This window comes from Haliaeetus leucocephalus, unplaced genomic scaffold (assembly GCF_000737465.1).
Source record: "Haliaeetus leucocephalus isolate CR32 unplaced genomic scaffold, Haliaeetus_leucocephalus-4.0 Scaffold92, whole genome shotgun sequence".
Classification (NCBI taxonomy): Eukaryota; Metazoa; Chordata; class Aves; order Accipitriformes; family Accipitridae; genus Haliaeetus; species Haliaeetus leucocephalus.
This window is the reverse complement of record NW_010972528.1, coordinates 13,274,576-13,292,260: the sequence shown is the minus strand read 5'-3', so window position 1 is coordinate 13,292,260 and position 17,685 is coordinate 13,274,576. Positions and strand designations below refer to the sequence as shown.

The window sequence follows — 17,685 nt, the reverse complement described above, 5'->3', positions numbered from 1 at the left end:
ACTGATTCTTCTTTAAATATAACTGGTAAAAGAAAAACAGTTGCATGGACAGTTTTGTTTTGGTTTTTGTTTTTTTTTTAATTTTCCATGGCAAGCAAGGAAGGCCTTAAGAGTGTTTTGCTTTGGTTTTCAAGACAATACCACCACCCCCCACCCACTTACATTTTTCAGAAGGAATTCACTTTTTTTGCTCTGCCACAAAATTCTAACGAGACTGTAGTAAGGCACTTCAATTTGAGGATGAAGAACTCTGGGAGATAGCCTCCTCAGAGGTAAATATTCCATAATTTGAAGGTTTTGCACAAACAAAACCCAAGTTTAAAAGATTGACAGAAGCTACAATACAAATCAGTTTCTGCTAAATCCTTCTTCGCCAATTCCAATAATGTTTTGCAGATACAGTTTCTTCCAGCACTTTCTATGCTTCATCCATTAATTTGTCTTTGCCTCCTACAACAAAACTAGCGAAATGAAAAAAAAAAAAGGATTTTGAAAGAAGTTACCATTTTTGTCACCAACATCAGCAGTAATTCTAAGCAAAGGACAATACCCCACATACTTTGTTTGCCACATACTTCAGAATACAGTAGCTAATTTAAGTTTAAAAATTGATTAAAACAAAGCAAAAGTTTTAATCAAAAAACTCACACTTGGGTAGAAAGTCTCTCACAGTTCACTTAGCACGCTCTCTTAAAAAAGAGCACATACCATACTAATTTTTAGCAGCTAATAGAGCAGGCCAATTCACATCAAACAAATTCTGAACAGATACCCAGTGACTAAACACTTAATTTCAGATTTTATCTTTGACATTGAACAGCTTTGGAAAAAAAGAAAAAGAATATGCCATGAAATGGAACATTCAGAAAACCAGAATCAAAGTCAAACTATGATTTCAGCAATGACACACACACAAAAATACTGTCCAGAACACAGTTTCACTTTACAGTATTATCATGTAATGAAGTCCACCTTTTCTGTGAACACAAGCCTCATAACTAAAGATTATACTGAACACCATTTAAAAAAAATAATAAGTAAAGGTCTAAAAAACGTCTTAGCCATTTCAAGCAGGATCAGTACCAACGCTAAATGTTAGCTGGCAAAACTTTGACTTTTAGACGTTGCAATATAATAAAGTCTCCATTGTTCTTGCCACTATTTTTTATATATTATGACACTTCTAAAATTTTTATTCTTTTAAAAATAAATAGTTCTGCAATATTCTCTAGAAATACTGTAGTACAAGCCCAAATAGAATAGGTTCATTTTCTAAAAATATGAACCGCTCTGAATTGTGCCACTAACATTAGGCTGAAGGAGCCAAAAACTGGCACACCAATTGCTGCACTGGGCACCTGCAACGCGGCATGTGGAGTCTCTGCTGTTTTGCTGATAAAAACCTTACATTGACTCTTCTCCATACCAGATAGCGTTGCTTCCTCCAGGCTAACGTACCCATCTTAGTAGTCAAAGCTCAAAAAAGATGAAAGAGTTTCTTGCATACAGCATTAGAAATAAATTCTGTACTGAAGAGGCACTTGGAGCAACGAACTCTTACATACTCCCAAGCTCAGAATTAATAAATTTCAGAGCAATTCTACCTTAAGACTTCATTTTATCCCTTAAGAAATTATACATTTACCTGTGACACACCCTTATAAAAAAAAGTGTTAGTTGTGTACACTTAGGTTTGACTTAACCCAAACCATTTCAAAAGCAAGTAAAGATGTGCCATCAGTTTAAGTAATATGCAGCGGCATTAGTGTACAGTGGTCTGGGTTGTGGCAGCCCACGTCTATTGATATGTTTATCAGAAACACTGGGAAAAAACCTTAATTGCTTCAGTTTATGATGGAGGTTCTGGCCACAAAGCACAGGCTATGTTTTGGAAACATGCACAATAACCGACTACTAATAGGAGTATTATCATGACAGAGTGGATCGGCACACCTGAACACTTGTTGATTGGGAGGACAGCGAAAGGAGAACATTCCCATGCATACAATTATTTGTAACACTTTTGTACTTCAAGTAAGATTCCAACTAAATGTGTTACTATTTTTCTTGCAATAAAAATATATTTCACCCTTCTCAAAGATTATCCATCCTGCCAGTGCTACACAATACCTTCCTGTTAACTGCCCATTATTTGTCTCACGAATGCTATAGCAAAAAATTAAATCCGAATTAATCACCACATCAGAAAAAGCTATCCTCCCACAGAAACCTCCCTTTTTGTAAACAAAATAAAAACTTTTCTTTAATATGAAATATTTTCTCTTTGAAACATCACGGTAATCTTGTCCTCCCACAGATTTATGCCTCCTACAGAAGCGTCCTTCTAATTAACTAGAAGTAATGAGAATCTTCTATAAAAACACACTAGTGCTGCTTTTACTGGCCACTCCATACAGACATTAAGCTAATTTTGTTTCTAACAAAAATGCAAACTACTCTAAACACATGAAATGAAAGTGAAATACATTCTAGAATCAAACCCATTACCTCCTCAGACAGCTACATTACTTAAAAGTGTTGTGTAAATGCTGCAACATGAGCCAAAGCAGCTGGCCAAAGGCCACGGTTCATCCAGTGACCAAGTTCATTAAAAAAAAAAAGTTAACATTGTAAGAAAAATGCTTCATTTTCTCTGCATTTTTAAATTTATGAAGTAAATAATTTATGAGACAGGCTATATAAATTAGGTAGTGAATTAATACAATTTTGCCAGCCAGAATACTACTTGATTGGCATGGCCATAAAGTAGACCGATGTGACCATAAGCGTGCCCCCAGAGTGTGCCACTGCAAACTGCAGGCAGACCAAAAGTCAGTCTTGGTCTCAGCCATCCCAGCCTATTTTCTGAGGGACTTCAGTGCAGGTTCAGCACTAACAATTTTCTCCTGTTCTCTCACAGAGCTCTGTAACTACACTGCAAACATCTTCTCTCTAACCTATGTTTATCTCCATTGCCCATCTACCACCCATCACTGCCTACTGAATTAGCTGATCTACATGCAGCTCACAGCTTACCAAAGCTCAGAGACCTAAGAAGTCACTTCTCCAGAGCTTCTTACGCTCTTCCCTCTGCCACACCACAGGCCCAAGATAAAATTGGTGCCGTGCCTTGCAACATTGGCTATACACACTCTCTTGGGAAGAGGGAGGAAGGACAAAGACCCTCCAGCCCTCCTGGAAGCCTCCACGCTCCATCCAGACACCATTTGAGGGCGCAGAGACCGGCGCTGCCCCAGATGACTGCGGCACAAAGCTGCAGCAGAGAAAAACCCTCACTCCCCAGCTGCTAAAGCTCTGCTTTGTAACACAAGTCACCAATGCAACCTTGGAAAACCAAGACACAGGATCTAGCTAGGCCCACGTCTGCCTCCCATGACTGCAGTTACAGGAATAGGAAAAAAAAAAAAAAGAGAGAGAGAAAAACAACAAACCAAAACAACCACACCAGGATCGTATTGATTGGAGCACAGGTCTCAGCCAACAAAACGCACACTGCCATTTGTCCAGCGTTGGAGGCGACCCTCACTTTGGAGTCACACCTCTCCTCATAGCTTAGGGTGATGAGTTTTGACAAGTTTTTCCACAAGCAGAAGTTTCAAGGTTGGTTTACTGAGGAAAAATGAGAAGCTGAACATGGTGGAGATCTCCTTTTACATGAATTACTGCTCTCTCCCACAAATGACACAGCTACAGCTTTCTTGGGCAGAGTCAACAGAGAAAGTTTCCTCTGATGGATGAAACAAACCTTTTCATCTGTTTTTCTCTGCACTGAGTACTTTGGAGAGTTTTCTATTCCACCCTAATTGCTTCAACACCCTAAGATTTGTATAACTCTCTTTTATTACTATCTTTCTCTTTTTTAACAGTTGTTTTTGATTTCCCTTCTACTTCCACTCTTCTTGAAGTAAGTATAGTGGATATTGCATTGATTTGCAACTTTGTCGTGATGGAAACATCTGCTTATTCTACTGGATGCTCAGGTCCACACAGAGGCATCCTAGGCTACCTGCGATAGCACCTTTTTCTTGAACAAAGGAGATGGGAGAGTCTGCTCAACAAAACAGGATCAACAAGAACAAGCCTCAGGGTAAGCTGAGAAAAGGTCTGGGTCTGCCCAGCCTTGCAGCCCAACGTCTGCAATACAGCCCTAACTCTGCGACGGAGCAAACCTCCCCCTGCCCTTCATCCCTCCTCTCCCACCACCACATCATGCAAAGGCAGGAGAAAAAAATCTCCAAGATTAAGAATGCAATGTATTTCCCAATAATGATTTTGTTGTGCTTTGTATCTCGAAGAAACTAGCAAACTGTTATCCAATTTTATTGTTTGGGACATTTAGGACCGCTAAGATAACTCGTGGACAGTGTAAAGCTCTTGCACTTCTATTAAACAGCACTGAACCCCCACATAAAGGCTCCATTCAGAGTGAAGCAGCCCCTCACTGCAAGGGGATGAAGCGACCACAATTTAGGGCCATTTAATTCCTGAAAGAGAGCTTCTATACTGGGATCCAGTGTCCTTTAATTTAGCCACATCAGCCTCCTACCATTATTGTATTCATCTCAACTTTCCTGTAAATTCCCCTGGAGAAGGGCCCTTAATGAAGAAATCATCTGCCTTCGGGCTATGTAAATGGCTTATATTTACATCACTTTCTTGGCAACAGAGCCATGTCAGACATAAAACACTGTATTTCCCCAAAATGGAGAAAATGTGCTACGACAGGCACCAATGCTGAAAGAGAGCTTTTAGGAGGTTGCTAATGGTGTATTTTTCCTGTCAGAACATGTTGTGTTTTATTTTTGAAGAAAATAATCAAACACCTTTGCACTAAAAACAAAAAAGACAGTTCTGCAATGAAAACAAAGTAAAAAATGAGTTTTCCTGTTTATCTAAAATGTTACCACAGAAAGCCTTATTGTGTGGTTAAATGACATAATTACGCATGATTTCCAAAAAACCACAAAATGGTCAGCATTTTTTCTGCCTGAAAAATACCCACAGAATTTAGTAAGAATGTCACACTACCAAGACATTTTAACATCCAGACTGTTTAAATTAATGGTACAGCAGAATACATATGCACAAAATAGAGAAGAAATAAATTGCTTTTACACCACTTAAAGTATCTGAAGACATTAAACTTTCTTGAATTAAAATCTAGATTTATTGTTCTCATTTACTTGGCCCAGCAGTCCCAACTTAATGTATGAAACCAAGTGGGTCTCATTCCTTGCAAAGCACATGCATTTCCCACATCTGAAACAGCTGGCACAGATACGAATATTTGGGATCGTATGGCTTAAAAACAGTCCTGCTTCTCCAGCAGGAAACCATCTTTTACCCTAAGCAGAAGAAAGACTGATTTCCCGCCTGTTCCTAGTCTGCATCCTTAAGACTAAAAGAAATGTGTTATTAACTCTGGTAATTGGACTGCAAGGAGCCTTAAATCACAAATGAGTATTAAACTTTTCTTACAAGATAGACAATTTAGGAAAATGACACTCACCAGAGAGGGAAGCTTAAGCACCAATGATTCAGCACCCTGGATAAACTAAATTGTGCTCTCATGGTACAAAATACAACACTGAACAAATCCAGAGAAACTCAGTCAGACCTCCAAATGCAACTCTGATTTGGGCTTGGTGGCGACAATAGAAATAATAGCAGAATATTTAAATTTCAGATCTTCATTGCACCTCGAGGGTTTTACATGTCGCTGCAATCCTTAAGTTTTCATTATTTCTTAGTTTACTTTTGGATATAACGTGGCAAGACTTCAGCACATTAAATATTGTGGAATCTTTATTAAATCAGCTGATCTTTTGCCACCTCCAGCAGTTTTCTATAATCCTTGAAAGATTCAGCTACTGCTGACTTCCCTTTCTCAACTTAGGCAAAAGACCAATTCTAAATACAGAACATGTTTCTGAGGCCAGAAACATTTTGACGGCGTATTATGAGAAAGGGTCATATTTAAGAACGAGGGTAGTAACACTCAAAGTTAACAACAGAATGATAGCTGTTTTGAAACACTAAGTACATCAGAACTAACACTCAAAAAAATTAACTGGACTGAACTAAGGTCAACAGAAAAGATTCTGAACTGGCTAAACCAGAAATGCATCAATTTTAAAAGTGAACTTAATCATAGAGTCTAGAATGAAAAAAAGCTGCAGACGAAGTAGTGACTTACTTCCTGCTACCTATGCATTTAGTACAGAGTTTTGCTTATTGCTTGGCCACACCTATACAACAAACATTCTCATCTGCTAGATAAATGCAAAACCGACTCCAGTTCAAATACCATTAAACAAATAGTATTTTACAGTACGGAAATATTTTATGTTTGGGGTTTTTTTTAAAAGAAAAAACAAACATAGTCCTTCCTGTTACTGCTAAATAATTTAAGACTTTTTTTCACGTTACATTTACATCGTCCTCAAAGTAAATCCATTTCAGCACTTGAAGTCATAACTGGACAGGCAGGCAGCTGTGAAGCACTGGTTTGCACAACTCCCACGCGGCTCGTTCTGGAGGTGTCAGTGACCAGACCTATGCCACGCTGCTCGGCACAAGGCGGCCTCGGGCTGCGGCGTCAGACGCTGCCGCGGCCGCATCTCCCCTCTCTCCCCTGAGGAGCAGGGTCCCGGACCAGGTGGCCCCTCACACCAGTGCCTGCTGGCATCAGGGGTGCACCCCGCTGGGACTGGAAGAGTCACCTCGCGGCCCCCGCTCTCGGCCCCATCTCCGTCAATATCTCGACCGCTGTTATTTTGGCACCTGTAAAAAGCTGCTTATCCCTACTTCACGTGACTTGGCAGACCTGAGTGAGAGTTTGTCTTATTTACTCGCACCCAACCAAAACACAACCACCTTCCTAACGACAACAACAAAACAAAACAACACCAAAACCCACAAACAAACAAAATCACTCTGATTTAGGTACATTTCAGGTTTTATCCAATCAAGCAGATGACCACAAGAACCACTGAACAGAATCTGAAGCCAAGGCACTTTGCAAGGAGGTGTTTGTTTTAGGCACATTACATTCCCTCTCAGAAACCTAAATAAAATTCAAACATACCATCCAGATTAGACAAAAAAGGAATATAACGTGCCACCTGTCCTATAAACAAAAGCCCATCAATAGTTTTGTAGGAAGCCCATCCTATAGGTAGGTTCATTTGAAGATCATACAGAGCCACGCTTTAAACAAAAGCAAACAAAACATGCAGATCACAACCAGTTCCTCCCAGCAATTTGCTTCCACAGGAACCTGTGCCTCCAGTCCCCACAAACTACAATTCATGTGTATCATAATTCAAAATATTTTCATAAGCAACAGGTCCTTCAAGACAATAATGAACAAAATTCCAAACTACTGAGTTACACATTTCTAACTTTCCCATTTATATGCTGTATTAATCACTTAATTCCTGTGCAACCCAGTGAAATGAACAACTCATAAATGGAAAGGCTTATTCTGTATCTATAGTAAACTGAATTAAAAGTCATTGGTAATTCTTGTTTGTCTCAAAGACTAATTTAATAGTGTCACTAAAAGTCACTAGTTTTGAACCAGCATTTATTAGTTAATAACAACTGTGCAGGATGCTCAAGAGAGCTTGTCCAGAAGAGATGCCTCTCAGTAAATTGTCAAACTTCCCATCCCCAATCTTCCAGCAAGGGTACAGTATCCTCCCCAGTCCATTTCCTAGTATTTTCTATTAAGTCAGACTGTAAGAACTCATAACTCATCATATCTTTGCTATTAAAACAAAATGGATAAATACAGTAACCTTATTTTTGTCTTCAGGCTGCACACACATGTTCTGTACGGTACATACACACACACAGTCTGCTGGAACACATGTTACTGCGATTGTGTTTGTAAGATTTTTAAACAAAGTTAAAAAAATTTGGCTATTGCTTCACTTATGAGAATTCTCTACTCGGCTCTTAAAAAAAGAGAAGAATCAACACTTTTGACCTGGCTTTGTGTTCCCCTTCACAGGCCAGCCTGTGTTGGAAACCTGGCTAGCCAAAACAATATTAAAACAGAGTACTGTAAATCCGTAACAAAAAGTAGGATAAATTAATTGGTTTTAGAAGCAAAGGTGTACTTCTGAAATTTGTCAAGTATTTGATCTGCACAGACTCCTGTTTAACTAGCCTGTTAGGCTATTTTAAAAAGTGAAAGTTCTATTTTAAGACTATCAGAATCAGTCTGTATCCTTTAAAACCCCATTTAATCGCAATTATGAGTAAACATCAAACATCCCACAAATACTAAAACAAGAAAGGAATTTTAATGAGAAAACAATCAAGAACTTAGAGTAGTCCTAAGGAATCCATTAAAGTTTTTTGGGTTTGTTTTTGTTTAAAGGAAATGGTGCAAAATGTCCTTGCAATCCCAACGTTCCCAAGATTGCAATCTGAAGGCCCCCTTAGATGCCATGCCTTAAAAGGCAAAAAGAGTCTAGACATACTGGTAAAACAGAACATTAAAAAAATAGATGTAGGCCAGAACATTAAAGAGCACTGCCAGCTGTACTGGGGAATGCATGAAACCTTCAAGCCCGTCTTGCTGTTTAGACTGTCTTAGAAGCGTTATACAGTAGTATCTCATCCAAAATAGAAAAGAGCCCACAAAATTTCATTGCATAACTGCAAATCCACCTACTCATGATTTTATAACTCAAGAACAGATCTGCCTAAAGACTGCAAACAAACTTGGCACACTGCAAACAGAGGACTATAAAATGTTGTTAACAGCACAAAAGCCCTAAGACTCTGGCAAAAATGCCTTCGCATTCTCGGTCACGATTCTTACTGTACTGCCACCATGAACTAAACGTACTGAACATCCCAGGGACTTAGGAGACTATCCTATAATTCTGGAAGAGCACTTTCTTCAAAACACTTTAAAAATGTTACTAAGTGATAACATCATATAAAAGATCCCAATGTTTAGTAAAAGGTTTCACCTACATTAGATAAAAAGTTTCTAAGCATTAAATGCAACAATTAGTTCCTTCTAGAACAGTATGTGATCAAACAACTAATTAATTTATTCACAACATTCAAGTGGCAATATCAGTTCCTAGCATGAAACTAATTTCATAAGACAAAAGTTACATAAGGTTATTAAAGACTTGTAGAACTTCAGTATTTCATAATACTCACAACCGTGCTTGTTGCTTTCTTGCATGAACATTTCAGTCTAAAATGTACAAAAGTACAGAAAGTTACTAACATGGAAATGCTTATAGTTAACTCGTAAAATAATTTCACAAAAAAATGCCAGAACTGTTATGAGTAGTGCTGTATCGCTGGCAGATTTACAGCCTTTGAAAATAATAATGTTTAGCTTAAGTAAAGCTACAGCAGAAGTATCACCGTCTGCAACTCCAGATCTAAGCACAGGACATATTTCTCCATACCAGGCACACAGTCACTGTGCTTTTAAGCTATACTGTACTGAAGGGAACTACCACGAACAAGTTCAGCTCACTTGCAAGATGAACGCTTTGTGAATGTACATACAAGCTAAAGAAAATTTAAAGAAGTGTCTTGAACAAGACATTATTCAAGCATCAACAGCTGAGTATCAAGTTACCTATTAAGAAAAGTTTAACTGCAGACAATGCTGAAGACACTCGTTTGGGTAAAAATGCACCATATTCTTCCACAAGCTAAGGCATTAAAAACCAGAGCCTTTACTAAAGTTAATTAAATACAAGAGTCAGAAATGGGATACTCAGAGTTATAGTTCCCAGTTTAATTCACACACAGTGAGATTAAAACATTAAAAGTTACTCTGCTTACCTGAAACCACCTTTCAGGCATTATGCCATTCTAGTAACATACTGCAGCATGAGTACACATTTCATCCTGGACATCTACTAAAGGAACAATGCTTGAAACCTGTCCCTGTAAAGACTGCATTACCTGACTCATACCGCTCCATACTACATGGGCTTCTCAGTCTGGGCGAGCGCTACACCAGCTCTAAGACCTCTTTGCCCATAGTCAGTAATATTTTTGACCCATCTTTCCTCTACTCATGGTTGTACGTTCTTACACCTGTTCTACAGCAGGTTGGTGTTAGCCAGCTTTTGCTTTCCTCCTCCCATATTCTGAAGAGTTGATGGTTCAAGTTCCAGAGAAACCTAAACATTTCTTCCATGTTTTGGAAGCAATGGACTACACAAATCATCTGAGAATTAGGTAACTTTAAAAAAAAAAAATTTTTTTTTTTTTTTAATCCAGCTCTAATTTAGAAGTAGCGACTACTACCACTACGGAGTAACAGCAGTTGACCCACTGTTAAGATGTCTATTCATTGCACATCTAGTCCTGTTTGTGTACAAAATTTCAGTACAAAATTATTTGTTGAGGTCTAGAAGCAAGAGGTATTTCTGCAATGCAATTTTGAGCACAGGATGACAACTATCAAAAAGTGTGCAAGTTGATTTGACAAAATGATGCATTAATTCCCAGAAATTTTCAGAAATAACAGATTCTTCCTATACTGGTTACGTTAGAAGAAAAACACAACCTCTTAGATTTCTAGTCCTTCTCCTTGTCTCATCTCAAGATGATAATTAAATCACTAGGGAGGCTCATCAACAAAAGACATTACCAGAAAGATTACAGGAAAAGAAGGTAGCTTTCCAAATAATACTACCATTAGAACTACATTTCTGACTGTAGCATCTACAATTAGTATAGCAATCTATTACTATTATACTGGTTAACAGCAGGAAGAAAAAAATAGAGCATACTTATTACAGAGATTATAGAAATTTCTTCTGAAAGCAGAATTTAAAACTATCCACCATCTTAGAGAGAAATTTATAACAGGAGTTTGGAGTTTACTGACAGTAGGACACCAGCCCATGGCCAGATGGTAGTTAACAGACACCATGAAAGAGACCAAAACCCACTCACCCTTCTGTGGGAAGACAACCACAGTCTTTTCTTTAGTTGCACACAGAAACAACAAAAAGCAAAGCTAAACAGAGTTATCTCATCATTCTTCCCTCTATGGTAAATGTCAGTATCAAAACATCACCACACGGCAATGCAGATCTACAACCTTTAAAGAGAAATCTTTCCAAAGAGAAATCAAGAGCTTCAGAGACACTGAAGAGACATGGTTTACCTAAAGAGGATTTATAAGCATATCTGTGTACTACAAATTTGATCCTTTTAATTTATAACAGTCTTTTTCTAAGACCAAATGCCAAAGACCACCAGCATCCACTGTCATACTTAACGCATCCTCTGAACAAGCAGCTACAAATACCACTGAGAATCAAAGCTCAATGTACAATAAAGTGACAACAATTTCTTACATAAACGTGTATTTATTGTTTGGAAATTATAAAAGATGGAAGATACAGTTAATCACAGAATGACTATAAATTACCAATGCAGTCCCAGGGCGTAACAGGAGAGGTATCTCCAGCAGAGGCTTGAGAAGTGACATGTCATCATACACACTGGTAAGACACACTGGAAAGGCTACCTACTGCTCAGGTTGTGCCTACTGAGAAACAACTACCTCGGTCAGACAGTGGTGCAAGGAAGGGCTGCTGGACAGTCCGAGACCGGAGAGCCCCTCTTACGAGCAGAGTCCAAAACAATTGTATCTTGCCTTATGCGGCAAGATGAAGGCTGGCGGAGTGCAGACAGCTCTTTCGAAGTGCACAAACGAGTAAGTAGTTAGGGCAAGTGGCAACATTAACGCAAGAACAAATGGCTATAAATTTGCTAGAATTAAGTTCACACCAGAAATGAGGAAGTTTCCTATAGCTCCAAAGTGCAGAATAAATGAACAAAGCTAACTTTAGGGTGAAACTAACACTTACGGAAAAAATATGTCAGGTACAGGGCTGCCTGTGACACCGAAGCTGCATTAGAAGGCTCAGCCGTCTCCTGCAGTGCTCTGCTTCTCACCGAGACCGCTGAATGCTTTCCGTCAGGACCAATGACCTGACCGCTGCGGAATGACCTTACCATGCAGAGAACATCATCTACTGACCTCTGTTAGGTACGGTCTAATTTTCTGTAGCTTAATTAACACCCCACTTACAGGAAACCAAACTTTACAATAACTAATGTGAAAAATCTCAATTTATTCACATGCCATTCAGCGACCAACTGGTAACTTCTATGATTTAGAGAATGACAACTGCCTGTAAAGCACCCGGCTCCCCGCTCTAACAAGCCATAAACAAAGCAGATCAGTAATCACACTGCTGTGCAGCTGCACAGGAGTACTGCAGAGAGATCCAAGGAGAAAGGTGCGGGCAAGAGTTACACATGCCGTAAGATGTGACACATGGGACTGGGTTGGGAGGTTGGGGACTCCATCTAATCCTCCCTCCAGAAGTGATCGGAATGAGACGCTGAGCTGAAGGCACAAGAAGGCAGCAGTAATTAAGCATGAGATTACTGAACACCTTGTAATAGTTTTCAACCAGATTCTAATAGTTAGCAATTAGCTTACTCCTTGGAACATAAATGTTATTACTCTAATTTTTTAATATAATTAACAATGAGAATTCTCAATAGTCTCACTACCCATGTAGGCATGTATTACAGGCTTTTTGAATTTTGTTTTCTTCATTGCAATAGATCCTGATAGCAAAGAATTTTACTGTCATCCTGGCCTTAACCAGTTTCTGGATCTGGAAATGTATAGCGACAGTAAGCCACAAAACAACTTTTTCCAACGTTCAGCTACTCTCCACCAATGAAGATGGAACTTTTTATTCTGAAAATTGTGAACATATGAACTGCTATTCCCACCAGATTTCATTTAGCTCAAAATCTTGCCTCCACTGACGGGCAACAGCATATGCTATAGAGAACAAGACGAGAGCAAGCACGCAGTGATACTTCCCAGTACACTCATCAGCAAGTTGTAGCTCAGAGACCTCCCAAGCAGAAGTATTATCTTCTTTAAAAGAAGTCTCTGATGGATTTTTGTAGCATTTGGAACAGACACATGAAGAAAAGAAAGTCTAGGGCTGTCTGAGCCGCAGAGGCCGTCACTAACCACCACAAATGCCATCCTCTTTTAAGCTGGCACATGATACAGGTTTTCTGACACTTGCTACTTCCACCAGAAGGTTGCTCTGTGACCTGACCTGCTCCAGTTAAACCATTCCTAACTACTGAGAATGTCACAAGAACTGGCCAGGCACAATTCTTCACATCAATTGTCCGAACTGTTAAAGGTGATACATGTTACTTTAAATCAAGTACCTGTGAAAACCTGGGAGGATCCTAGTGACAACCAGTGAGGCTCCCAACAGGATCCTGCCTGATTTCCTCATAACTCACCTGCTGGCCTGGTGAACAGCCCACCTGGAGCTACTGTTCCCAAAGAAACCGAGCAGCAGACAACAAGCAGTCATGAATCACCATGGGGATTTCAGTGGGAAATGGATGTCTACACCCAACTTTAACCACAGTGAGATCCTTGAAGGCGCAGAATTATAACAATCAAGGAAAAATAGTAGTGCATTTAGAAAAGCTGAAGAGAAAAATAAAGTGAGTAACAAAAAGCAGGCAATCTCATCCAAAGTTAAACTATTTCCAGTAAAGAGGTGGTACCTGCTAACCAGCCCGTCACTTTTGGATAATGGCAATGGGCCCCACCTGATTCTCCACATAGTAAACACCTTTCTTCAGCAAGCACACTCAGAAAAAGGAGAGAGTCTCCTTAGGAAATTCAAGGGGATGATATGAAACAAATCATTTGAGGATGTCCATAGGAAAGTTCTCCCGGGGGTATCTGTTTGATTATTGCCCAATAATCTCCATGGGAAGTATTAAAGCCCCCAAAAGCATAAGAAACATAAAACCATGCCAGAGAGTAATGAAAATAAACTCTGAAGAGCTTTTCTGCTCTGGTCTCCAAGGACAACTATCTAATCTCTCGTATCTGCCACAAGGCAAGGTACTGCTCCATCTAAATGCTGGCAAGTCAGCTGAGACAATTTTCACCTAGATTTCAACTTCCCCAAAGGAAAAGCATTGCTTTGGTTAGTAAACAAGTGTACTGGCTTCACCCTGACTTCCATTTCAAGTTCAAACCCTCATCTTAAAAAAAAACCAAAAACCCCCAAACCAAACATGAGCACTCCATGCTACTTTAAGTCTTCACTCCCACCCCCCCATTCACTTCCCTTCATGCCGTTTACCTCCCACCTGCCTGATGACACCCCATCAGGTGTCTCAGCCACCCCAGTAGCCCTGAACACTCCTTTCCTGATATGGTCCAACACTCACCATCTTCCTTCCTTCGAGCTGCTTCTTTAAAAAGAGGCTTACAGCTGCAGGCCGAGTTACAGCAGATGTTTCCTCACAGATCCAAATAAACACACATGCAACTATTTCAACAGAACAATAAGATATAGGCAAAAGAGCTACTTTCTGAAAAGCTCACCTACCTAACAATAAAAACTTTCAAAAAGAGAAAAATCAGTTCAATACTAAGCTGTTCCACATGGGCCCTTTTTATTACTTCCTCCCTATTCCTCATATTGATATTACTGACCATTAGCAGGCAGATGTATGTACTACATAACTGTTCAACTTAGCCACGAATATTAATAAAAGCCCTAAACAGTAAAATACAGTTTTCTTACTTTCCATACCCAATTTAAAATTAACAAAAAACCATAATGCTATTCAACCTTTTCTGGGAGCCAAGGGAAAGAAAGCCAAAATAAGACTGAGAAATAACCTGCATAATACTATACATGAATCATTATCATAACCCATTATGTCAGTGCCCCTTTAAAGGGCACTTCAGGGCATATTCTCTCGAAATGTTAATGAAGACGAGTTAAACTATTCTCCCCTCTAGCAGCACTTAAAATTACTCCACGAGCCTAAAATGTCATACTGCTTTCCCTCTTCTAACAACTCCTGTAACAATATTTTGATTCAATAAAGACAAATCTACCACAAAATAATAAAGCCCTACAACCACCTATTTTCAGTCACGTGGGGTTTTTTTCCCCCCATTCCCTGCTCCTTCTGCTTTTGACAATCAAAAATGGGCATTTGGAAGAAGAGGCATTTAAGCCACAATGTCCAACAGTTATCCTTCACACACAGCACTACGAACTAATTTGCGGAAAGTCCTTCAACTGAACATTAGAATAAACAGCAATGTTTGTCTTGAGCTGATACTTTTGTCTGCCAATCATATATGTATTTTAAGACAAATCCTGATGCTAAATGAAGCACATGCATTATAATCTTTCCTGTAGCATTCTTTTGACTACAATAAATTTAGAGACCTTTTATCTTAACCAATTTTTTTTTTTTTAAGTTTTCTTGTGTGCAATAAAGGGAGCTCCTCCTCATTTTTAAGAGCTAGAGTTCTATACTATGGACTTTGATACATTTTAGTTCTCACAGTATTTTTGTAAAGGTATTATTAAACATTATAATCAAAATAATTGTACTTGGCAAATAAGCGAATTAAGTACACTGTGGAATGTGTTCTCTCTTTTCTTTCTTTTCCAAAACTACTCAGTTTTCCACTGGTTTGCAAAATTCAGTAGTCTGCTCTAGCAGTCATTACCATGAATTAGACAGAGCTTCTTCTGAGTACAATTGTGCAGAAACTCAACACGCTGAGATGGTACATAGGATTCCACCCTATACTAGCTAATTTAATTTCTTGTTAATTTCTGACTCACTGGGTTCATACACTCTGTAGGAACCACGTGCAATAGCTCAGATCACTCTTATTAAAAAGGCACAAAACATTACTCAGTTCCCCTGAAGATACTAATCTGCACATATACATCTTCCTAACAATGTACTGGAAGAAGCGACGTCTTTGTTCAACAGACAAGAAAACTCCGTACCTGCAGCTCCAGCACAGAGTGGTTTTCCCCCCATCTTTCTTTACAAGACTTAAAAAAATTGAGGTGTACTCCATGTGTCTGTAGAACTTGTTCCAAGCAAATTAGAGATTAATAATAAAGGATTCACTCACGCATGATCAGTAATCACTCATTTTAATTACAAGCTTTTAACGTGACTTGCCACAATTACTAGCGTACTACAGAAAGGATCAGCAGTAGGAACAGAAACAAAAATCCTGAGGGCAGATTATTTCAGCGTATTAGGCAGCACCACCCCAGGATTTCTACCACATGGACAGTTTCTAACAGTTCAAAGACAGGTAGATGTTGCACAGCAATGACAGATTCTTTGGCTTCAGCCCCAAGAACACATCACGCAAATACAGCTATTCCCTGTTGTTAAGGCTCCTCAGGTAACACGCTCATTGCTACCACTTGCAGTGCACAGATTCTGTTCTACACTGAGATGAGAAGAAAACAAATCGCACTTCCAAATCCTGGACGTTGCTGGGTATTTGTAAAAAATGATCATATATTCATCAATGCAATCCTCTATAAACTTGTGTCACTGTTGAACCTAGGACACTGTGAATGTATTTCATGTGAAACCTGTCTGTGCAAGCTTTGTCTTGTACTAACCAGCAGTGGCTTTAAATGCTGAAGTTATAAATAACGAAATATTAAAACGCTCCTGCCATCACGGTCCTCAAAGAACTCGCCCATTTTAAGGGCAAACAATTTGTAGCACCCTAGAAGCAACTACTTCATGATTTATTTCAAGCTTACTGCCGTTTTCATAAAATACCTATTTTAAAACACCCTGAAAAACCCATTTGTTAAGAAATGTGTCGAAGTGACTTTGAAAGCGGATCAGATGAAGACAATCAGCATCATCAACCGGAAAAACTGACAAGACCCTTTGGTGTCACTACGCATGTAGCTGCCGTGGTGCTGCTCCAAGACTTGCACGGACTCCATCAAACTAAACGGGCTAGCTGTTTGAAGTACCTGAACAACTACAGCTTACATTTCATTTCAGAACGGGAAAACGTGGGATTGAGGGGGTGCTCCAGGGTTCCTCTCCTTCTACTCTGTGCACTTAAGAGAACTTCAGCCTGTGAAAGGCGAGCAGGTAAGCAAGTACTGTGCAGGCACCCGAGCGGACCCTCTGGGACAACCCATGCCAGCCGCTCCTCACGTAGCACTTCGGGTAGTTCCCACCCAGCGGCCCCCACCGAGGGACACGGGACCACGACAGACACATGCCCTGGCCTGGCCTGGCCCGGCGGGCAGGAGCCCCGCGGGCAGCGGGGCAGGCGGCGCATCCCCCGGGCAGGCTGCCGGGGCCGCTGCCAGCCCCAGCCACGCCGCTCTCCGACGCCTCTCTACGGTACGCCCGTCAAAGTGAAAGAACGTTTAATATTTAAATGGCACGACTTATGTACTGAGAAGTTGCCCTAGTGTTTTGGTTTTTTTAAACCTGTACAAAACCTGTAGCGGTGGAGGTTTTTTCCATACCCCAGCGATCTAGGGGCGCGGGCCGGCCCTGGCGCGCACAGGGAGGTAAAACCTCTTACTGCGATCAACCGGCACAGCTCAACACCCCTGCGAAACCGACCGTAATGGAGGCCTAGCCCGGGCCGCTTCCCGCTGCAAGGGGAAGACACGCCACCTGACGGGAGCGAGCCCGGACGCACCTCGAGCCGCCCCAAGCCCGGCGGCGCTTCCTCCCGCCGCCGGGGCGGGACGGCGGGAGCCG

The 17,685-nt window shown here is 40.2% G+C and overlaps 1 protein-coding gene across 1 annotated transcript in view; it reads right to left on the bottom strand.

The window, feature by feature from the left end:
- CMTM4 (CKLF-like MARVEL transmembrane domain containing 4) overlaps nucleotides 1-17,685 on the bottom strand; it is a 56,664-nt gene that overhangs the window by 38,678 nt on the left and 301 nt on the right. The window lies entirely within an intron of this gene.